This window comes from Hyla sarda, unplaced genomic scaffold (genome assembly GCF_029499605.1).
Source record: "Hyla sarda isolate aHylSar1 unplaced genomic scaffold, aHylSar1.hap1 scaffold_204, whole genome shotgun sequence".
In the NCBI taxonomy this organism is placed as follows: Eukaryota; Metazoa; Chordata; class Amphibia; order Anura; family Hylidae; genus Hyla; species Hyla sarda.
In genome coordinates, this window is record NW_026608702.1 from 161,499 (window position 1) to 184,378 (window position 22,880).

The 22,880-nt window shown below is 46.0% G+C and overlaps 10 non-coding genes across 10 annotated transcripts; all 10 read left to right on the forward strand.

The window, feature by feature from the left end:
• The first annotated feature begins 948 nt into the window (after positions 1–948).
• LOC130318060 (U2 spliceosomal RNA) lies at positions 949–1,139 on the forward strand. Its single transcript, XR_008865032.1, has one exon. It is a non-coding gene; the product is annotated as a U2 spliceosomal RNA (small nuclear RNA).
• A 2,097-nt stretch (positions 1,140–3,236) lies between these two features.
• Positions 3,237–3,427, forward strand: LOC130318061 (U2 spliceosomal RNA). Its single transcript, XR_008865033.1, has one exon. It is a non-coding gene; the product is annotated as a U2 spliceosomal RNA (small nuclear RNA).
• A 2,089-nt stretch (positions 3,428–5,516) lies between these two features.
• Positions 5,517–5,707, forward strand: LOC130318063 (U2 spliceosomal RNA). The gene has a single exon (XR_008865034.1). It is a non-coding gene; the product is annotated as a U2 spliceosomal RNA (small nuclear RNA).
• A 2,093-nt stretch (positions 5,708–7,800) lies between these two features.
• Positions 7,801–7,991, forward strand: LOC130317860 (U2 spliceosomal RNA). The gene has a single exon (XR_008864869.1). It is a non-coding gene; the product is annotated as a U2 spliceosomal RNA (small nuclear RNA).
• Positions 7,992–10,083: 2,092 nt separating this feature from the next.
• Positions 10,084–10,274, forward strand: LOC130317983 (U2 spliceosomal RNA). Its single transcript, XR_008864980.1, has one exon. It is a non-coding gene; the product is annotated as a U2 spliceosomal RNA (small nuclear RNA).
• Positions 10,275–12,380: 2,106 nt separating this feature from the next.
• On the forward strand, positions 12,381–12,571 carry LOC130317861 (U2 spliceosomal RNA). Its single transcript, XR_008864870.1, has one exon. It is a non-coding gene; the product is annotated as a U2 spliceosomal RNA (small nuclear RNA).
• Positions 12,572–14,649: 2,078 nt separating this feature from the next.
• Positions 14,650–14,840, forward strand: LOC130317862 (U2 spliceosomal RNA). The gene has a single exon (XR_008864871.1). It is a non-coding gene; the product is annotated as a U2 spliceosomal RNA (small nuclear RNA).
• Positions 14,841–16,934: 2,094 nt separating this feature from the next.
• On the forward strand, positions 16,935–17,125 carry LOC130317864 (U2 spliceosomal RNA). Its single transcript, XR_008864872.1, has one exon. It is a non-coding gene; the product is annotated as a U2 spliceosomal RNA (small nuclear RNA).
• Positions 17,126–19,214: 2,089 nt separating this feature from the next.
• Positions 19,215–19,405, forward strand: LOC130317865 (U2 spliceosomal RNA). Its single transcript, XR_008864873.1, has one exon. It is a non-coding gene; the product is annotated as a U2 spliceosomal RNA (small nuclear RNA).
• Positions 19,406–21,495: 2,090 nt separating this feature from the next.
• On the forward strand, positions 21,496–21,686 carry LOC130317867 (U2 spliceosomal RNA). Its single transcript, XR_008864875.1, has one exon. It is a non-coding gene; the product is annotated as a U2 spliceosomal RNA (small nuclear RNA).
• The last annotated feature ends 1,194 nt before the right edge of the window (positions 21,687–22,880 follow it).

Consider the following 22,880-nt stretch of genomic DNA (forward strand, 5'->3'; position numbering starts at 1 on the left):
AAATGGGTTTAAAAGTGATTTCGGCGGAGAAATATATATATATATATATATATATATATATATATATATATATATATGCGCACACACACACATATATATAAACGTATTCTCCGTTGAGATATTGCAGCCGCTGCTGTGTCCAGGCCCAGGAGCCTTAGCACTGTGCTGTGATGTCACTCAATACCACTGACATCACTAGGTGTAAACAACATCTCTCCTTTGCTGTGTATGTGACTATGGAGCTGTTTGGTGATGTCGTCTATTATGGCCTTCATAGAAGCAACAGGAGATTGTTGCATCCATCTAGAACCCTCAGAACTACAGTGCTATGATGTCACTCACTTCCACAGGCCTTGCAGAGTGTAAACAACAACAACCCAGCTTTGTTGTGTATGTAACCATAGGGATTGTGATGTCACCTAGAACCTTCACAGCAGCGACAGCTTTATGAGGAGCATCAGCACTGCTCTGCCTGAGCAGAACCATCACCGCCATAGGTTGTCAAATAACCCGGATTTAACCCACACAGGTAAGTCCAATGGGGTGCAGGCATGTCCTCTATGCTTACAGCTTCCCGTGGGTGTTGGTTTGATACCGTTTGGGGACAGCCAAGGAGGCATCTGCAGGCAACAAAGGTAGGTGTGTGCTTGTGTGTGTGTTTCCTATGCAGATCCTAAGCCCAGTGTCACATGCAAGTAGGAGGAGTAAGAAGGGTTCCTGGCAAATCCGGGTTATGGATTGCATTTAAAAAGGCCCCGTGGGAGTGCAATGGGCCCCTGTCTTGCTGCTTAGCAATAATGGTATGGGTTTAGGTTCTGCTGTGTGTACTGGTGGTTGACTGCCCCCCAGCCCAGAGTGTGCATGGAAAATTGTCTGGCAGCCTCCCTGACAGCAAGCAGTGATAGTGCCCATGAAGGGGACCTTGTTGGGCCCGCCCCTTTCACGGTTATCGCTTCTCGGCCTTTTGGCTAAGATCAAGTGTAGTATCTGTTCTTATCAGTTTAATATCTGATACGTCCCCTATCTGGGGACCATATATTAAATGGATTTTTGAGAACGGGGGCCGATTTCGAAGCTTGCTTCCGTCGCCCTATGCATTGACCCGATATGGCAGTATCTTCGGGTACAGTGCACCACCCCCTTACAGGGTTAAAAAGAAAGATTCCTACTTTCATTGCTACCTGCTTGCTGGCTAGCCAGCTAGCCAGCCCTGTGGGCCTTGCTGCTGCTGCTGCTGCTGCTGCTGCTGCAGCCAAAAAACAAAAGGTGGTGCTGCTGCTGCTTCTGCTGCTTCTGCTTGTGTCTGGCCGCTGTTGGAGCGTCCAGGCACAGGACTTCTGCTGCTGCTGACTAAATGGCCTCCTTAATTGGATCATTTGAGTAGCCAGCACACCTGTGCAGGTAGGGCATGACATGATAGGCAGCTGCCTTGATAGCGGGTGGGTGCTGAATGTTCCTAATTGACAAAATAAGATTAATGCTTATGAAGAAATATAAAATCTCATCCCTTCCCCAATATCGCGCCACACCCCTACCCCTTAATTCCCTGGTTGAACTTGATGGACATATGTCTTTTTTCGACCGTACTAACTATGTAACTATGTAACATAACATGGGGGGGTCTCCTGGCTGTTCACACAGGTGTGTCATTGCTGTACATTGACCATGCATTGCTTCTGTGGTATTGCAAAGGCAAAGACAAATGCTTCCAGCCATCCATTGCACTAATGGATTGGTCATCAGCTGGCTGTCTATGTCCCGCATCAATATAGACCAAAGTACAGAGGGTTAGGCTATGCTATAGTGCACCTACCTGATGCATCAGAAGGTGCGAGGCCCTTGCTAAATTCTGTGCACAGACTTTGAGATCTATGCTTTAGACTGTATCTAAACCTGCTCCAACATGGACTGACATTCTGGCCTACTTTCAGCCGATGCGACTTGTCTGTCACTGAACAGTCGCTTTTTATGTATTCAGCACCTATGTATAATGTTGTAAAAATGCTCTAGAAGCTAAAGTCGCAGAAATGTCACACATATTTGGCCTGCAACTTTCTGTGCGACAAATTCAGACAGGAAAAATCAGTATAAATCCTTAGAAAATTATCCCCCAGTGTCTCCATCTGCTGGCGGTATTGAATAAGCATTGCTGCACTGATGGGGTATGCATTAGACGAAAAAAAAGAAGAAAAAGAAGAATAATACGCCCAGAAAAGAGGCGAAAAGGAGAAAAACGTAAAAAAACGTGAAAAAAAAGTAAGAGGAAGAGAAGGGAAAAAAAGGTGGAAATGGGTTTAAAAGTGATTTCGGCGGAGAAATATATATATATATATATATATATATATATATATATATATATATACGCGCACACACACACACATATATATAAACGTATTCTCCGTTGAGATATTGCAGCCGCTGCTGTGTCCAGGCCCAGGAGCCTTAGCACTGTGCTGTGATGTCACTCAATACCACTGACATCACTAGGTGTAAACAACATCTCTCCTTTGCTGTGTATGTGACTATGGAGCTGTTTGGTGATGTCGTCTATTATGGCCTTCATAGAAGCAACAGGAGATTGTTGCATCCATCTAGAACCCTCAGAACTACAGTGCTATGATGTCACTCACTTCCACAGGCCTTGCAGAGTGTAAACAACAACAACCCAGCTTTGTTGTGTATGTAACCATAGGGATTGTGATGTCACCTAGAACCTTCACAGCAGCGACAGCTTTATGAGGAGCATCAGCACTGCTCTGCCTGAGCAGAACCATCACCGCCATAGGTTGTCAAATAACCCGGATTTAACCCACACAGGTAAGTCCAATGGGGTGCAGGCATGTCCTCTATGCTTACAGCTTCCCGTGGGTGTTGGTTTGATACCGTTTGGGGACAGCCAAGGAGGCATCTGCAGGCAACAAAGGTAGGTGTGTGCTTGTGTGTGTGTTTCCTATGCAGATCCTAAGCCCAGTGTCACATGCAAGTAGGAGGAGTAAGAAGGGTTCCTGGCAAATCCGGGTTATGGATTGCATTTAAAAAGGCCCCGTGGGAGTGCAATGGGCCCCTGTCTTGCTGCTTAGCAATAATGGTATGGGTTTAGGTTCTGCTGTGTGTACTGGTGGTTGACTGCCCCCCAGCCCAGAGTGTGCATGGAAAATTGTCTGGCAGCCTCCCTGACAGCAAGCAGTGATAGTGCCCATGAAGGGGACCTTGTTGGGCCCGCCCCTTTCACGGTTATCGCTTCTCGGCCTTTTGGCTAAGATCAAGTGTAGTATCTGTTCTTATCAGTTTAATATCTGATACGTCCCCTATCTGGGGACCATATATTAAATGGATTTTTGAGAACGGGGGCCGATTTCGAAGCTTGCTTCCGTCGCCCTATGCATTGACCCGATATGGCAGTATCTTCGGGTACAGTGCACCACCCCCTTACAGGGTTAAAAAGAAAGATTCCTACTTTCATTGCTACCTGCTTGCTGGCTAGCCAGCTAGCCAGCCCTGTGGGCCTTGCTGCTGCTGCTGCTGCTGCTGCTGCTGCAGCCAAAAAACAAAAGGTGGTGCTGCTGCTGCTTCTGCTGCTTCTGCTTGTGTCTGGCCGCTGTTGGAGCGTCCAGGCACAGGACTTCTGCTGCTGCTGACTAAATGGCCTCCTTAATTGGATCATTTGAGTAGCCAGCACACCTGTGCAGGTAGGGCATGACATGATAGGCAGCTGCCTTGATAGCGGGTGGGTGCTGAATGTTCCTAATTGACAAAATAAGATTAATGCTTATGAAGAAATATAAAATCTCATCCCTTCCCCAATATCGCGCCACACCCCTACCCCTTAATTCCCTGGTTGAACTTGATGGACATATGTCTTTTTTCGACCGTACTAACTATGTAACTATGTAACATAACATGGGGGGGTCTCCTGGCTGTTCACACAGGTGTGTCATTGCTGTACATTGACCATGCATTGCTTCTGTGGTATTGCAAAGGCAAAGACAAATGCTTCCAGCCATCCATTGCACTAATGGATTGGTCATCAGCTGGCTGTCTATGTCCCGCATCAATATAGACCAAAGTACAGAGGGTTAGGCTATGCTATAGTGCACCTACCTGATGCATCAGAAGGTGCGAGGCCCTTGCTAAATTCTGTGCACAGACTTTGAGATCTATGCTTTAGACTGTATCTAAACCTGCTCCAACATGGACTGACATTCTGGCCTACTTTCAGCCGATGCGACTTGTCTGTCGCTGAACAGTCGCTTTTTATGTATTCAGCACCTATGTATAATGTTGTAAAAATGCTCTAGAAGCTAAAGTCGCAGAAATGTCACACATATTTGGCCTGCAACTTTCTGTGCGACAAATTCAGACAGGAAAAATCAGTATAAATCCTTAGAAAATTATCCCCCAGTGTCTCCATCTGCTGGCGGTATTGAATAAGCATTGCTGCACTGATGGGGTATGCATTAGACGAAAAAAAAGAAGAAAAAGAAGAATAATACGCCCAGAAAAGAGGCGAAAAGGAGAAAAACGTAAAAAAACTTGAAAAAAAAGTAAGAGGAAGAGAAGGGAAAAAAAGGTGGAAATGGGTTTAAAAGTGATTTCGGCGGAGAAATATATATATATATATATATATATATATATATATATATACGCGCACACACACACATATATATAAACGTATTCTCCGTTGAGATATTGCAGCCGCTGCTGTGTCCAGGCCCAGGAGCCTTAGCACTGTGCTGTGATGTCACTCAATACCACTGACATCACTAGGTGTAAACAACATCTCTCCTTTGCTGTGTATGTGACTATGGAGCTGTTTGGTGATGTCGTCTATTATGGCCTTCATAGAAGCAACAGGAGATTGTTGCATCCATCTAGAACCCTCAGAACTACAGTGCTATGATGTCACTCACTTCCACAGGCCTTGCAGAGTGTAAACAACAACAACCCAGCTTTGTTGTGTATGTAACCATAGGGATTGTGATGTCACCTAGAACCTTCACAGCAGCGACAGCTTTATGAGGAGCATCAGCACTGCTCTGCCTGAGCAGAACCATCACCGCCATAGGTTGTCAAATAACCCGGATTTAACCCACACAGGTAAGTCCAATGGGGTGCAGGCATGTCCTCTATGCTTACAGCTTCCCGTGGGTGTTGGTTTGATACCGTTTGGGGACAGCCAAGGAGGCATCTGCAGGCAACAAAGGTAGGTGTGTGCTTGTGTGTGTGTTTCCTATGCAGATCCTAAGCCCAGTGTCACATGCAAGTAGGAGGAGTAAGAAGGGTTCCTGGCAAATCCGGGTTATGGATTGCATTTAAAAAGGCCCCGTGGGAGTGCAATGGGCCCCTGTCTTGCTGCTTAGCAATAATGGTATGGGTTTAGGTTCTGCTGTGTGTACTGGTGGTTGACTGCCCCCCAGCCCAGAGTGTGCATGGAAAATTGTCTGGCAGCCTCCCTGACAGCAAGCAGTGATAGTGCCCATGAAGGGGACCTTGTTGGGCCCGCCCCTTTCACGGTTATCGCTTCTCGGCCTTTTGGCTAAGATCAAGTGTAGTATCTGTTCTTATCAGTTTAATATCTGATACGTCCCCTATCTGGGGACCATATATTAAATGGATTTTTGAGAACGGGGGCCGATTTCGAAGCTTGCTTCCGTCGCCCTATGCATTGACCCGATATGGCAGTATCTTCGGGTACAGTGCACCACCCCCTTACAGGGTTAAAAAGAAAGATTCCTACTTTCATTGCTACCTGCTTGCTGGCTAGCCAGCTAGCCAGCCCTGTGGGCCTTGCTGCTGCTGCTGCTGCTGCTGCTGCTGCAGCCAAAAAACAAAAGGTGGTGCTGCTGCTGCTTCTGCTGCTTCTGCTTGTGTCTGGCCGCTGTTGGAGCGTCCAGGCACAGGACTTCTGCTGCTGCTGACTAAATGGCCTCCTTAATTGGATCATTTGAGTAGCCAGCACACCTGTGCAGGTAGGGCATGACATGATAGGCAGCTGCCTTGATAGCGGGTGGGTGCTGAATGTTCCTAATTGACAAAATAAGATTAATGCTTATGAAGAAATATAAAATCTCATCCCTTCCTCAATATCGCGCCACACCCCTACCCCTTAATTCCCTGGTTGAACTTGATGGACATATGTCTTTTTTCGACCGTACTAACTATGTAACTATGTAACATAACATGGGGGGGTTTCCTGGCTGTTCACACAGGTGTGTCATTGCTGTACATTGACCATGCATTGCTTCTGTGGTATTGCAAAGGCAAAGACAAATGCTTCCAGCCATCCATTGCACTAATGGATTGGTCATCAGCTGGCTGTCTATGTCCCGCATCAATATAGACCAAAGTACAGAGGGTTAGGCTATGCTATAGTGCACCTACCTGATGCATCAGAAGGTGCGAGGCCCTTGCTAAATTCTGTGCACAGACTTTGAGATCTATGCTTTAGACTGTATCTAAACCTGCTCCAACATGGACTGACATTCTGGCCTACTTTCAGCCGATGCGACTTGTCTGTCGCTGAACAGTCGCTTTTTATGTATTCAGCACCTATGTATAATGTTGTAAAAATGCTCTAGAAGCTAAAGTCGCAGAAATGTCACACATATTTGGCCTGCAACTTTCTGTGCGACAAATTCAGACAGGAAAAATCAGTATAAATCCTTAGAAAATTATCCCCCAGTGTCTCCATCTGCTGGCGGTATTGAATAAGCATTGCTGCACTGATGGGGTATGCATTAGACGAAAAAAAAGAAGAAAAAGAAGAATAATACGCCCAGAAAAGAGGCGAAAAGGAGAAAAACGTAAAAAAACGTGAAAAAAAAGTAAGAGGAAGAGAAGGGAAAAAAAGGTGGAAATGGGTTTAAAAGTGATTTCGGCGGAGAAATATATATATATATATATATATATATATATATATATATATATACGCGCACACACACACATATATATAAACGTATTCTCCGTTGAGATATTGCAGCCGCTGCTGTGTCCAGGCCCAGGAGCCTTAGCACTGTGCTGTGATGTCACTCAATACCACTGACATCACTAGGTGTAAACAACATCTCTCCTTTGCTGTGTATGTGACTATGGAGCTGTTTGGTGATGTCGTCTATTATGGCCTTCATAGAAGCAACAGGAGATTGTTGCATCCATCTAGAACCCTCAGAACTACAGTGCTATGATGTCACTCACTTCCACAGGCCTTGCAGAGTGTAAACAACAACAACCCAGCTTTGTTGTGTATGTAACCATAGTGATTGTGATGTCACCTAGAACCTTCACAGCAGCGACAGCTTTATGAGGAGCATCAGCACTGCTCTGCCTGAGCAGAACCATCACCGCCATAGGTTGTCAAATAACCCGGATTTAACCCACACAGGTAAGTCCAATGGGGTGCAGGCATGTCCTCTATGCTTACAGCTTCCCGTGGGTGTTGGTTTGATACCGTTTGGGGACAGCCAAGGAGGCATCTGCAGGCAACAAAGGTAGGTGTGTGCTTGTGTGTGTGTTTCCTATGCAGATCCTAAGCCCAGTGTCACATGCAAGTAGGAGGAGTAAGAAGGGTTCCTGGCAAATCCGGGTTATGGATTGCATTTAAAAAGGCCCCGTGGGAGTGCAATGGGCCCCTGTCTTGCTGCTTAGCAATAATGGTATGGGTTTAGGTTCTGCTGTGTGTACTGGTGGTTGACTGCCCCCCAGCCCAGAGTGTGCATGGAAAATTGTCTGGCAGCCTCCCTGACAGCAAGCAGTGATAGTGCCCATGAAGGGGACCTTGTTGGGCCCGCCCCTTTCACGGTTATCGCTTCTCGGCCTTTTGGCTAAGATCAAGTGTAGTATCTGTTCTTATCAGTTTAATATCTGATACGTCCCCTATCTGGGGACCATATATTAAATGGATTTTTGAGAACGGGGGCCGATTTCGAAGCTTGCTTCCGTCGCCCTATGCATTGACCCGATATGGCAGTATCTTCGGGTACAGTGCACCACCCCCTTACAGGGTTAAAAAGAAAGATTCCTACTTTCATTGCTACCTGCTTGCTGGCTAGCCAGCTAGCCAGCCCTGTGGGCCTTGCTGCTGCTGCTGCTGCTGCTGCAGCCAAAAAACAAAAGGTGGTGCTGCTGCTGCTGCTTCTGCTGCTTCTGCTTGTGTCTGGCCGCTGTTGGAGCGTCCAGGCACAGGACTTCTGCTGCTGCTGACTAAATGGCCTCCTTAATTGGATCATTTGAGTAGCCAGCACACCTGTGCAGGTAGGGCATGACATGATAGGCAGCTGCCTTGATAGCGGGTGGGTGCTGAATGTTCCTAATTGACAAAATAAGATTAATGCTTATGAAGAAATATAAAATCTCATCCCTTCCCCAATATCGCGCCACACCCCTACCCCTTAATTCCCTGGTTGAACTTGATGGACATATGTCTTTTTTCGACCGTACTAACTATGTAACTATGTAACATAACATGGGGGGGTCTCCTGGCTGTTCACACAGGTGTGTCATTGCTGTACATTGACCATGCATTGCTTCTGTGGTATTGCAAAGGCAAAGACAAATGCTTCCAGCCATCCATTGCACTAATGGATTGGTCATCAGCTGGCTGTCTATGTCCCGCATCAATATAGACCAAAGTACAGAGGGTTAGGCTATGCTATAGTGCACCTACCTGATGCATCAGAAGGTGCGAGGCCCTTGCTAAATTCTGTGCACAGACTTTGAGATCTATGCTTTAGACTGTATCTAAACCTGCTCCAACATGGACTGACATTCTGGCCTACTTTCAGCCGATGCGACTTGTCTGTCGCTGAACAGTCGCTTTTTATGTATTCAGCACCTATGTATAATGTTGTAAAAATGCTCTAGAAGCTAAAGTCGCAGAAATGTCACACATATTTGGCCTGCAACTTTCTGTGCGACAAATTCAGACAGGAAAAATCAGTATAAATCCTTAGAAAATTATCCCCCAGTGTCTCCATCTGCTGGCGGTATTGAATAAGCATTGCTGCACTGATGGGGTATGCATTAGACGAAAAAAAAGAAGAAAAAGAAGAATAATACGCCCAGAAAAGAGGCGAAAAGGAGAAAAACGTAAAAAAACGTGAAAAAAAAGTAAGAGGAAGAGAAGGGAAAAAAAGGTGGAAATGGGTTTAAAAGTGATTTCGGCGGAGAAATATATATATATATATATATATATATATATATATATATATATATACGCGCACACACACACATATATATAAACGTATTCTCCGTTGAGATATTGCAGCCGCTGCTGTGTCCAGGCCCAGGAGCCTTAGCACTGTGCTGTGATGTCACTCAATACCACTGACATCACTAGGTGTAAACAACATCTCTCCTTTGCTGTGTATGTGACTATGGAGCTGTTTGGTGATGTCGTCTATTATGGCCTTCATAGAAGCAACAGGAGATTGTTGCATCCATCTAGAACCCTCAGAACTACAGTGCTATGATGTCACTCACTTCCACAGGCCTTGCAGAGTGTAAACAACAACAACCCAGCTTTGTTGTGTATGTAACCATAGGGATTGTGATGTCACCTAGAACCTTCACAGCAGCGACAGCTTTATGAGGAGCATCAGCACTGCTCTGCCTGAGCAGAACCATCACCGCCATAGGTTGTCAAATAACCCGGATTTAACCCACACAGGTAAGTCCAATGGGGTGCAGGCATGTCCTCTATGCTTACAGCTTCCCGTGGGTGTTGGTTTGATACCGTTTGGGGACAGCCAAGGAGGCATCTGCAGGCAACAAAGGTAGGTGTGTGCTTGTGTGTGTGTTTCCTATGCAGATCCTAAGCCCAGTGTCACATGCAAGTAGGAGGAGTAAGAAGGGTTCCTGGCAAATCCGGGTTATGGATTGCATTTAAAAAGGCCCCGTGGGAGTGCAATGGGCCCCTGTCTTGCTGCTTAGCAATAATGGTATGGGTTTAGGTTCTGCTGTGTGTACTGGTGGTTGACTGCCCCCCAGCCCAGAGTGTGCATGGAAAATTGTCTGGCAGCCTCCCTGACAGCAAGCAGTGATAGTGCCCATGAAGGGGACCTTGTTGGGCCCGCCCCTTTCACGGTTATCGCTTCTCGGCCTTTTGGCTAAGATCAAGTGTAGTATCTGTTCTTATCAGTTTAATATCTGATACGTCCCCTATCTGGGGACCATATATTAAATGGATTTTTGAGAACGGGGGCCGATTTCGAAGCTTGCTTCCGTCGTCCTATGCATTGACCCGATATGGCAGTATCTTCGGGTACAGTGCACCACCCCCTTACAGGGTTAAAAAGAAAGATTCCTACTTTCATTGCTACCTGCTTGCTGGCTAGCCAGCTAGCCAGCCCTGTGGGCCTTGCTGCTGCTGCTGCTGCTGCTGCTGCAGCCAAAAAACAAAAGGTGGTGCTGCTGCTGCTTCTGCTGCTTCTGCTTGTGTCTGGCCGCTGTTGGAGCGTCCAGGCACAGGACTTCTGCTGCTGCTGACTAAATGGCCTCCTTAATTGGATCATTTGAGTAGCCAGCACACCTGTGCAGGTAGGGCATGACATGATAGGCAGCTGCCTTGATAGCGGGTGGGTGCTGAATGTTCCTAATTGACAAAATAAGATTAATGCTTATGAAGAAATATAAAATCTCATCCCTTCCCCAATATCGCGCCACACCCCTACCCCTTAATTCCCTGGTTGAACTTGATGGACATATGTCTTTTTTCGACCGTACTAACTATGTAACTATGTAACATAACATGGGGGGGTCTCCTGGCTGTTCACACAGGTGTGTCATTGCTGTACATTGACCATGCATTGCTTCTGTGGTATTGCAAAGGCAAAGACAAATGCTTCCAGCCATCCATTGCACTAATGGATTGGTCATCAGCTGGCTGTCTATGTCCCGCATCAATATAGACCAAAGTACAGAGGGTTAGGCTATGCTATAGTGCACCTACCTGATGCATCAGAAGGTGCGAGGCCCTTGCTAAATTCTGTGCACAGACTTTGAGATCTATGCTTTAGACTGTATCTAAACCTGCTCCAACATGGACTGACATTCTGGCCTACTTTCAGCCGATGCGACTTGTCTGTCGCTGAACAGTCGCTTTTTATGTATTCAGCACCTATGTATAATGTTGTAAAAATGCTCTAGAAGCTAAAGTCGCAGAAATGTCACACATATTTGGCCTGCAACTTTCTGTGCGACAAATTCAGACAGGAAAAATCAGTATAAATCCTTAGAAAATTATCCCCCAGTGTCTCCATCTGCTGGCGGTATTGAATAAGCATTGCTGCACTGATGGGGTATGCATTAGACGAAAAAAAAGAAGAAAAAGAAGAATAATACGCCCAGAAAAGAGGCGAAAAGGAGAAAAACGTAAAAAAACGTGAAAAAAAAGTAAGAGGAAGAGAAGGGAAAAAAAGGTGGAAATGGGTTTAAAAGTGATTTCGGCGGAGAAATATATATATATATATATATATATATATATATATATATATATATATATATATATATATACGCGCACACACACACATATATATAAACGTATTCTCCGTTGAGATATTGCAGCCGCTGCTGTGTCCAGGCCCAGGAGCCTTAGCACTGTGCTGTGATGTCACTCAATACCACTGACATCACTAGGTGTAAACAACATCTCTCCTTTGCTGTGTATGTGACTATGGAGCTGTTTGGTGATGTCGTCTATTATGGCCTTCATAGAAGCAACAGGAGATTGTTGCATCCATCTAGAACCCTCAGAACTACAGTGCTATGATGTCACTCACTTCCACAGGCCTTGCAGAGTGTAAACAACAACAACCCAGCTTTGTTGTGTATGTAACCATAGGGATTGTGATGTCACCTAGAACCTTCACAGCAGCGACAGCTTTATGAGGAGCATCAGCACTGCTCTGCCTGAGCAGAACCATCACCGCCATAGGTTGTCAAATAACCCGGATTTAACCCACACAGGTAAGTCCAATGGGGTGCAGGCATGTCCTCTATGCTTACAGCTTCCCGTGGGTGTTGGTTTGATACCGTTTGGGGACAGCCAAGGAGGCATCTGCAGGCAACAAAGGTAGGTGTGTGCTTGTGTGTGTGTTTCCTATGCAGATCCTAAGCCCAGTGTCACATGCAAGTAGGAGGAGTAAGAAGGGTTCCTGGCAAATCCGGGTTATGGATTGCATTTAAAAAGGCCCCGTGGGAGTGCAATGGGCCCCTGTCTTGCTGCTTAGCAATAATGGTATGGGTTTAGGTTCTGCTGTGTGTACTGGTGGTTGACTGCCCCCCAGCCCAGAGTGTGCATGGAAAATTGTCTGGCAGCCTCCCTGACAGCAAGCAGTGATAGTGCCCATGAAGGGGACCTTGTTGGGCCCGCCCCTTTCACGGTTATCGCTTCTCGGCCTTTTGGCTAAGATCAAGTGTAGTATCTGTTCTTATCAGTTTAATATCTGATACGTCCCCTATCTGGGGACCATATATTAAATGGATTTTTGAGAACGGGGGCCGATTTCGAAGCTTGCTTCCGTCGCCCTATGCATTGACCCGATATGGCAGTATCTTCGGGTACAGTGCACCACCCCCTTACAGGGTTAAAAAGAAAGATTCCTACTTTCATTGCTACCTGCTTGCTGGCTAGCCAGCTAGCCAGCCCTGTGGGCCTTGCTGCTGCTGCTGCTGCTGCAGCCAAAAAACAAAAGGTGGTGCTGCTGCTGCTTCTGCTGCTTCTGCTTGTGTCTGGCCGCTGTTGGAGCGTCCAGGCACAGGACTTCTGCTGCTGCTGACTAAATGGCCTCCTTAATTGGATCATTTGAGTAGCCAGCACACCTGTGCAGGTAGGGCATGACATGATAGGCAGCTGCCTTGATAGCGGGTGGGTGCTGAATGTTCCTAATTGACAAAATAAGATTAATGCTTATGAAGAAATATAAAATCTCATCCCTTCCCCAATATCGCGCCACACCCCTACCCCTTAATTCCCTGGTTGAACTTGATGGACATATGTCTTTTTTCGACCGTACTAACTATGTAACTATGTAACATAACATGGGGGGGTCTCCTGGCTGTTCACACAGGTGTGTCATTGCTGTACATTGACCATGCATTGCTTCTGTGGTATTGCAAAGGCAAAGACAAATGCTTCCAGCCATCCATTGCACTAATGGATTGGTCATCAGCTGGCTGTCTATGTCCCGCATCAATATAGACCAAAGTACAGAGGGTTAGGCTATGCTATTGTGCACCTACCTGATGCATCAGAAGGTGCGAGGCCCTTGCTAAATTCTGTGCACAGACTTTGAGATCTATGCTTTAGACTGTATCTAAACCTGCTCCAACATGGACTGACATTCTGGCCTACTTTCAGCCGATGCGACTTGTCTGTCGCTGAACAGTCGCTTTTTATGTATTCAGCACCTATGTATAATGTTGTAAAAATGCTCTAGAAGCTAAAGTCGCAGAAATGTCACACATATTTGGCCTGCAACTTTCTGTGCGACAAATTCAGACAGGAAAAATCAGTATAAATCCTTAGAAAATTATCCCCCAGTGTCTCCATCTGCTGGCGGTATTGAATAAGCATTGCTGCACTGATGGGGTATGCATTAGACGAAAAAAAAGAAGAAAAAGAAGAATAATACGCCCAGAAAAGAGGCGAAAAGGAGAAAAACGTAAAAAAACGTGAAAAAAAAGTAAGAGGAAGAGAAGGGAAAAAAAGGTGGAAATGGGTTTAAAAGTGATTTCGGCGGAGAAATATATATATATATATATATATATATATATATATATACGCGCACACACACACATATATATAAACGTATTCTCCGTTGAGATATTGCAGCCGCTGCTGTGTCCAGGCCCAGGAGCCTTAGCACTGTGCTGTGATGTCACTCAATACCACTGACATCACTAGGTGTAAACAACATCTCTCCTTTGCTGTGTATGTGTCTATGGAGCTGTTTGGTGATGTCGTCTATTATGGCCTTCATAGAAGCAACAGGAGATTGTTGCATCCATCTAGAACCCTCAGAACTACAGTGCTATGATGTCACTCACTTCCACAGGCCTTGCAGAGTGTAAACAACAACAACCCAGCTTTGTTGTGTATGTAACCATAGGGATTGTGATGTCACCTAGAACCTTCACAGCAGCGACAGCTTTATGATTAGCATCAGCACTGCTCTGCCTGAGCAGAACCATCACCGCCATAGGTTGTCAAATAACCCGGATTTAACCCACACAGGTAAGTCCAATGGGGTGCAGGCATGTCCTCTATGCTTACAGCTTCCCGTGGGTGTTGGTTTGATACCGTTTGGGGACAGCCAAGGAGGCATCTGCAGGCAACAAAGGTAGGTGTGTGCTTGTGTGTGTGTTTCCTATGCAGATCCTAAGCCCAGTGTCACATGCAAGTAGGAGGAGTAAGAAGGGTTCCTGGCAAATCCGGGTTATGGATTGCATTTAAAAAGGCCCCGTGGGAGTGCAATGGGCCCCTGTCTTGCTGCTTAGCAATAATGGTATGGGTTTAGGTTCTGCTGTGTGTACTGGTGGTTGACTGCCCCCCAGCCCAGAGTGTGCATGGAAAATTGTCTGGCAGCCTCCCTGACAGCAAGCAGTGATAGTGCCCATGAAGGGGACCTTGTTGGGCCCGCCCCTTTCACGGTTATCGCTTCTCGGCCTTTTGGCTAAGATCAAGTGTAGTATCTGTTCTTATCAGTTTAATATCTGATACGTCCCCTATCTGGGGACCATATATTAAATGGATTTTTGAGAACGGGGGCCGATTTCGAAGCTTGCTTCCGTCGCCCTATGCATTGACCCGATATGGCAGTATCTTCGGGTACAGTGCACCACCCCCTTACAGGGTTAAAAAGAAAGATTCCTACTTTCATTGCTACCTGCTTGCTGGCTAGCCAGCTAGCCAGCCCTGTGGGCCTTGCTGCTGCTGCTGCTGCTGCTGCTGCTGCTGCAGCCAAAAAACAAAAGGTGGTGCTGCTGCTGCTTCTGCTGCTTCTGCTTGTGTCTGGCCGCTGTTGGAGCGTCCAGGCACAGGACTTCTGCTGCTGCTGACTAAATGGCCTCCTTAATTGGATCATTTGAGTAGCCAGCACACCTGTGCAGGTAGGGCATGACATGATAGGCAGCTGCCTTGATAGCGGGTGGGTGCTGAATGTTCCTAATTGACAAAATAAGATTAATGCTTATGAAGAAATATAAAATCTCATCCCTTCCCCAATATCGCGCCACACCCCTACCCCTTAATTCCCTGGTTGAACTTGATGGACATATGTCTTTTTTCGACCGTACTAACTATGTAACTATGTAACATAACATGGGGGGGTCTCCTGGCTGTTCACACAGGTGTGTCATTGCTGTACATTGACCATGCATTGCTTCTGTGGTATTGCAAAGGCAAAGACAAATGCTTCCAGCCATCCATTGCACTAATGGATTGGTCATCAGCTGGCTGTCTATGTCCCGCATCAATATAGACCAAAGTACAGAGGGTTAGGCTATGCTATTGTGCACCTACCTGATGCATCAGAAGGTGCGAGGCCCTTGCTAAATTCTGTGCACAGACTTTGAGATCTATGCTTTAGACTGTATCTAAACCTGCTCCAACATGGACTGACATTCTGGCCTACTTTCAGCCGATGCGACTTGTCTGTCGCTGAACAGTCGCTTTTTATGTATTCAGCACCTATGTATAATGTTGTAAAAATGCTCTAGAAGCTAAAGTCGCAGAAATGTCACACATATTTGGCCTGCAACTTTCTGTGCGACAAATTCAGACAGGAAAAATCAGTATAAATCCTTAGAAAATTATCCCCCAGTGTCTCCATCTGCTGGCGGTATTGAATAAGCATTGCTGCACTGATGGGGTATGCATTAGACGAAAAAAAAGAAGAAAAAGAAGAATAATACGCCCAGAAAAGAGGCGAAAAGGAGAAAAACGTAAAAAAACGTGAAAAAAAAGTAAGAGGAAGAGAAGGGAAAAAAAGGTGGAAATGGGTTTAAAAGTGATTTCGGCGGAGAAATATATATATATATATATATATATATATATATATATATATACGCGCACACACACACATATATATAAACGTATTCTCCGTTGAGATATTGCAGCCGCTGCTGTGTCCAGGCCCAGGAGCCTTAGCACTGTGCTGTGATGTCACTCAATACCACTGACATCACTAGGTGTAAACAACATCTCTCCTTTGCTGTGTATGTGACTATGGAGCTGTTTGGTGATGTCGTCTATTATGGCCTTCATAGAAGCAACAGGAGATTGTTGCATCCATCTAGAACCCTCAGAACTACAGTGCTATGATGTCACTCACTTCCACAGGCCTTGCAGAGTGTAAACAACAACAACCCAGCTTTGTTGTGTATGTAACCATAGGGATTGTGATGTCACCTAGAACCTTCACAGCAGCGACAGCTTTATGATTAGCATCAGCACTGCTCTGCCTGAGCAGAACCTTCACCGCCATAGGTTGTCAAATAACCCGGATTTAACCCACACAGGTAAGTCCAATGGGGTGCAGGTATGTCCTCTATGCTTACAGCTTCCCGTGGGTGTTGGTTTGATACCGTTTGGGGACAGCCAAGGAGGCATCTGCAGGCAACAAAGGTAGGTGTGTGCTTGTGTGTGTGTTTCCTATGCAGATCCTAAGCCCAGTGTCACATGCAAGTAGGAGGAGTAAGAAGGGTTCCTGGCAAATCCGGGTTATGGATTGCATTTAAAAAGGCCCCGTGGGAGTGCAATGGGCCCCTGTCTTGCTGCTTAGCAATAATGGTATGGGTTTAGGTTCTGCTGTGTGTACTGGTGGTTGACTGCCCCCCAGCCCAGAGTGTGCATGGAAAATTGTCTGGCAGCCTCCCTGACAGCAAGCAGTGATAGTGCCCATGAAGGGGACCTTGTTGGGCCCGCCCCTTTCACGGTTATCGCTTCTCGGCCTTTTGGCTAAGATCAAGTGTAGTATCTGTTCTTATCAGTTTAATATCTGATACGTCCCCTATCTGGGGACCATATATTAAATGGATTTTTGAGAACGGGGGCCGATTTCGAAGCTTGCTTCCGTCGCCCTATGCATTGACCCGATATGGCAGTATCTTCGGGTACAGTGCACCACCCCCTTACAGGGTTAAAAAGAAAGATTCCTACTTTCATTGCTACCTGCTTGCTGGCTAGCCAGCTAGCCAGCCCTGTGGGCCTTGCTGCTGCTGCTGCTGCTGCAGCCAAAAAACAAAAGGTGGTGCTGCTGCTGCTTCTGCTGCTTCTGCTGCTTCTGCTTGTGTCTGGCCGCTGTTGGAGCGTCCAGGCACAGGACTTCTGCTGCTGCTGACTAAATGGCCTCCTTAATTGGATCATTTGAGTAGCCAGCACACCTGTGCAGGTAGGGCATGACATGATAGGCAGCTGCCTTGATAGCGGGTGGGTGCTGAATGTTCCTAATTGACAAAATAAGATTAATGCTTATGAAGAAATATAAAATCTCATCCCTTCCCCAATATCGCGCCACACCCCTACCCCTTAATTCCCTGGTTGAACTTGATGGACATATGTCTTTTTTCGACCGTACTAACTATGTAACTATGTAACATAACATGGGGGGGTCTCCTGGCTGTTCACACAGGTGTGTCATTGCTGTACATTGACCATGCATTGCTTCTGTGGTATTGCAAAGGCAAAGACAAATGCTTCCAGCCATCCATTGCACTAATGGATTGGTCATCAGCTGGCTGTCTATGTCCCGCATCAATATAGACCAAAGTACAGAGGGTTAGGCTATGCTATTGTGCACCTACCTGATGCATCAGAAGGTGCGAGGCCCTTGCTAAATTCTGTGCACAGACTTTGAGATCTATGCTTTAGACTGTATCTAAACCTGCTCCAACATGGACTGACATTCTGGCCTACTTTCAGCCGATGCGACTTGTCTGTCGCTGAACAGTCGCTTTTTATGTATTCAGCACCTATGTATAATGTTGTAAAAATGCTCTAGAAGCTAAAGTCGCAGAAATGTCACACATATTTGGCCTGCAACTTTCTGTGCGACAAATTCAGACAGGAAAAATCAGTATAAATCCTTAGAAAATTATCCCCCAGTGTCTCCATCTGCTGGCGGTATTGAATAAGCATTGCTGCACTGATGGGGTATGCATTAGACGAAAAAAAAGAAGAAAAAGAAGAATAATACGCCCAGAAAAGAGGCGAAAAGGAGAAAAACGTAAAAAAACGTGAAAAAAAAGTAAGAGGAAGAGAAGGGAAAAAAAGGTGGAAATGGGTTTAAAAGTGATTTCGGCGGAGAAATATATATATATATATATATATATATATATATATATATACGCGCACACACACACATATATATAAACGTATTCTCCGTTGAGATATTGCAGCCGCTGCTGTGTCCAGGCCCAGGAGCCTTAGCACTGTGCTGTGATGTCACTCAATACCACTGACATCACTAGGTGTAAACAACATCTCTCCTTTGCTGTGTATGTGACTATGGAGCTGTTTGGTGATGTCGTCTATTATGGCCTTCATAGAAGCAACAGGAGATTGTTGCATCCATCTAGAACCCTCAGAACTACAGTGCTATGATGTCACTCACTTCCACAGGCCTTGCAGAGTGTAAACAACAACAACCCAGCTTTGTTGTGTATGTAACCATAGGGATTGTGATGTCACCTAGAACCTTCACAGCAGCGACAGCTTTATGATTAGCATCAGCACTGCTCTGCCTGAGCAGAACCATCACCGCCATAGGTTGTCAAATAACCCGGATTTAACCCACACAGGTAAGTCCAATGGGGTGCAGGCATGTCCTCTATGCTTACAGCTTCCCGTGGGTGTTGGTTTGATACCGTTTGGGGACAGCCAAGGAGGCATCTGCAGGCAACAAAGGTAGGTGTGTGCTTGTGTGTGTGTTTCCTATGCAGATCCTAAGCCCAGTGTCACATGCAAGTAGGAGGAGTAAGAAGGGTTCCTGGCAAATCCGGGTTATGGATTGCATTTAAAAAGGCCCCGTGGGAGTGCAATGGGCCCCTGTCTTGCTGCTTAGCAATAATGGTATGGGTTTAGGTTCTGCTGTGTGTACTGGTGGTTGACTGCCCCCCAGCCCAGAGTGTGCATGGAAAATTGTCTGGCAGCCTCCCTGACAGCAAGCAGTGATAGTGCCCATGAAGGGGACCTTGTTGGGCCCGCCCCTTTCACGGTTATCGCTTCTCGGCCTTTTGGCTAAGATCAAGTGTAGTATCTGTTCTTATCAGTTTAATATCTGATACGTCCCCTATCTGGGGACCATATATTAAATGGATTTTTGAGAACGGGGGCCGATTTCGAAGCTTGCTTCCGTCGCCCTATGCATTGACCCGATATGGCAGTATCTTCGGGTACAGTGCACCACCCCCTTACAGGGTTAAAAAGAAAGATTCCTACTTTCATTGCTACCTGCTTGCTGGCTAGCCAGCTAGCCAGCCCTGTGGGCCTTGCTGCTGCTGCTGCTGCTGCTGCTGCTGCTGCAGCCAAAAAACAAAAGGTGGTGCTGCTGCTGCTTCTGCTGCTTCTGCTTGTGTCTGGCCGCTGTTGGAGCGTCCAGGCACAGGACTTCTGCTGCTGCTGACTAAATGGCCTCCTTAATTGGATCATTTGAGTAGCCAGCACACCTGTGCAGGTAGGGCATGACATGATAGGCAGCTGCCTTGATAGCGGGTGGGTGCTGAATGTTCCTAATTGACAAAATAAGATTAATGCTTATGAAGAAATATAAAATCTCATCCCTTCCCCAATATCGCGCCACACCCCTACCCCTTAATTCCCTGGTTGAACTTGATGGACATATGTCTTTTTTCGACCGTACTAACTATGTAACTATGTAACATAACATGGGGGGGTCTCCTGGCTGTTCACACAGGTGTGTCATTGCTGTACATTGACCATGCATTGCTTCTGTGGTATTGCAAAGGCAAAGACAAATGCTTCCAGCCATCCATTGCACTAATGGATTGGTCATCAGCTGGCTGTCTATGTCCCGCATCAATATAGACCAAAGTACAGAGGGTTAGGCTATGCTATAGTGCACCTACCTGATGCATCAGAAGGTGCGAGGCCCTTGCTAAATTCTGTGCACAGACTTTGAGATCTATGCTTTAGACTGTATCTAAACCTGCTCCAACATGGACTGACATTCTGGCCTACTTTCAGCCGATGCGACTTGTCTGTCGCTGAACAGTCGCTTTTTATGTATTCAGCACCTATGTATAATGTTGTAAAAATGCTCTAGAAGCTAAAGTCGCAGAAATGTCACACATATTTGGCCTGCAACTTTCTGTGCGACAAATTCAGACAGGAAAAATCAGTATAAATCCTTAGAAAATTATCCCCCAGTGTCTCCATCTGCTGGCGGTATTGAATAAGCATTGCTGCACTGATGGGGTATGCATTAGACGAAAAAAAAGAAGAAAAAGAAGAATAATACGCCCAGAAAAGAGGCGAAAAGGAGAAAAACGTAAAAAAACGTGAAAAAAAAGTAAGAGGAAGAGAAGGGAAAAAAAGGTGGAAATGGGTTTAAAAGTGATTTCGGCGGAGAAATATATATATATATATATATATATATATATATATATACGCGCACACACACACATATATATAAACGTATTCTCCGTTGAGATATTGCAGCCGCTGCTGTGTCCAGGCCCAGGAGCCTTAGCACTGTGCTGTGATGTCACTCAATACCACTGACATCACTAGGTGTAAACAACATCTCTCCTTTGCTGTGTATGTGACTATGGAGCTGTTTGGTGATGTCGTCTATTATGGCCTTCATAGAAGCAACAGGAGATTGTTGCATCCATCTAGAACCCTCAGAACTACAGTGCTATGATGTCACTCACTTCCACAGGCCTTGCAGAGTGTAAACAACAACAACCCAGCTTTGTTGTGTATGTAACCATAGGGATTGTGATGTCACCTAGAACCTTCACAGCAGCGACAGCTTTATGAGGAGCATCAGCACTGCTCTGCCTGAGCAGAACCATCACCGCCATAGGTTGTCAAATAACCCGGATTTAACCCACACAGGTAAGTCCAATGGGGTGCAGGCATGTCCTCTATGCTTACAGCTTCCCGTGGGTGTTGGTTTGATACCGTTTGGGGACAGCCAAGGAGGCATCTGCAGGCAACAAAGGTAGGTGTGTGCTTGTGTGTGTGTTTCCTATGCAGATCCTAAGCCCAGTGTCACATGCAAGTAGGAGGAGTAAGAAGGGTTCCTGGCAAATCCGGGTTATGGATTGCATTTAAAAAGGCCCCGTGGGAGTGCAATGGGCCCCTGTCTTGCTGCTTAGCAATAATGGTATGGGTTTAGGTTCTGCTGTGTGTACTGGTGGTTGACTGCCCCCCAGCCCAGAGTGTGCATGGAAAATTGTCTGGCAGCCTCCCTGACAGCAAGCAGTGATAGTGCCCATGAAGGGGACCTTGTTGGGCCCGCCCCTTTCACGGTTATCGCTTCTCGGCCTTTTGGCTAAGATCAAGTGTAGTATCTGTTCTTATCAGTTTAATATCTGATACGTCCCCTATCTGGGGACCATATATTAAATGGATTTTTGAGAACGGGGGCCGATTTCGAAGCTTGCTTCCGTCGCCCTATGCATTGACCCGATATGGCAGTATCTTCGGGTACAGTGCACCACCCCCTTACAGGGTTAAAAAGAAAGATTCCTACTTTCATTGCTACCTGCTTGCTGGCTAGCCAGCTAGCCAGCCCTGTGGGCCTTGCTGCTGCTGCTGCTGCTGCTGCTGCTGCAGCCAAAAAACAAAAGGTGGTGCTGCTGCTGCTTCTGCTGCTTCTGCTTGTGTCTGGCCGCTGTTGGAGCGTCCAGGCACAGGACTTCTGCTGCTGCTGACTAAATGGCCTCCTTAATTGGATCATTTGAGTAGCCAGCACACCTGTGCAGGTAGGGCATGACATGATAGGCAGCTGCCTTGATAGCGGGTGGGTGCTGAATGTTCCTAATTGACAAAATAAGATTAATGCTTATGAAGAAATATAAAATCTCATCCCTTCCCCAATATCGCGCCACACCCCTACCCCTTAATTCCCTGGTTGAACTTGATGGACATATGTCTTTTTTCGACCGTACTAACTATGTAACTATGTAACATAACATGGGGGGGTCTCCTGGCTGTTCACACAGGTGTGTCATTGCTGTACATTGACCATGCATTGCTTCTGTGGTATTGCAAAGGCAAAGACAAATGCTTCCAGCCATCCATTGCACTAATGGATTGGTCATCAGCTGGCTGTCTATGTCCTGCATCAATATAGACCAAAGTACAGAGGGTTAGGCTATGCTATAGTGCACCTACCTGATGCATCAGAAGGTGCGAGGCCCTTGCTAAATTCTGTGCACAGACTTTGAGATCTATGCTTTAGACTGTATCTAAACCTGCTCCAACATGGACTGACATTCTGGCCTACTTTCAGCCAATGCGACTTGTCTGTCGCTGAACAGTCGCTTTTTATGTATTCAGCACCTATGTATAATGTTGTAAAAATGCTCTAGAAGCTAAAGTCGCAGAAATGTCACACATATTTGGCCTGCAACTTTCTGTGCGACAAATTCAGACAGGAAAAATCAGTATAAATCCTTAGAAAATTATCCCCCAGTGTCTCCATCTGCTGGCGGTATTGAATAAGCATTGCTGCACTGATGGGGTATGTATTAGACGAAAAAAAAGAAGAAAAAGAAGAATAATACGCCCAGAAAAGAGGCGAAAAGGAGAAAAACGTAAAAAAACGTGAAAAAAAAGTAAGAGGAAGAGAAGGGAAAAAAAGGTGGAAATGGGTTTAAAAGTGATTTCGGCGGAGAAATATATATATATATAT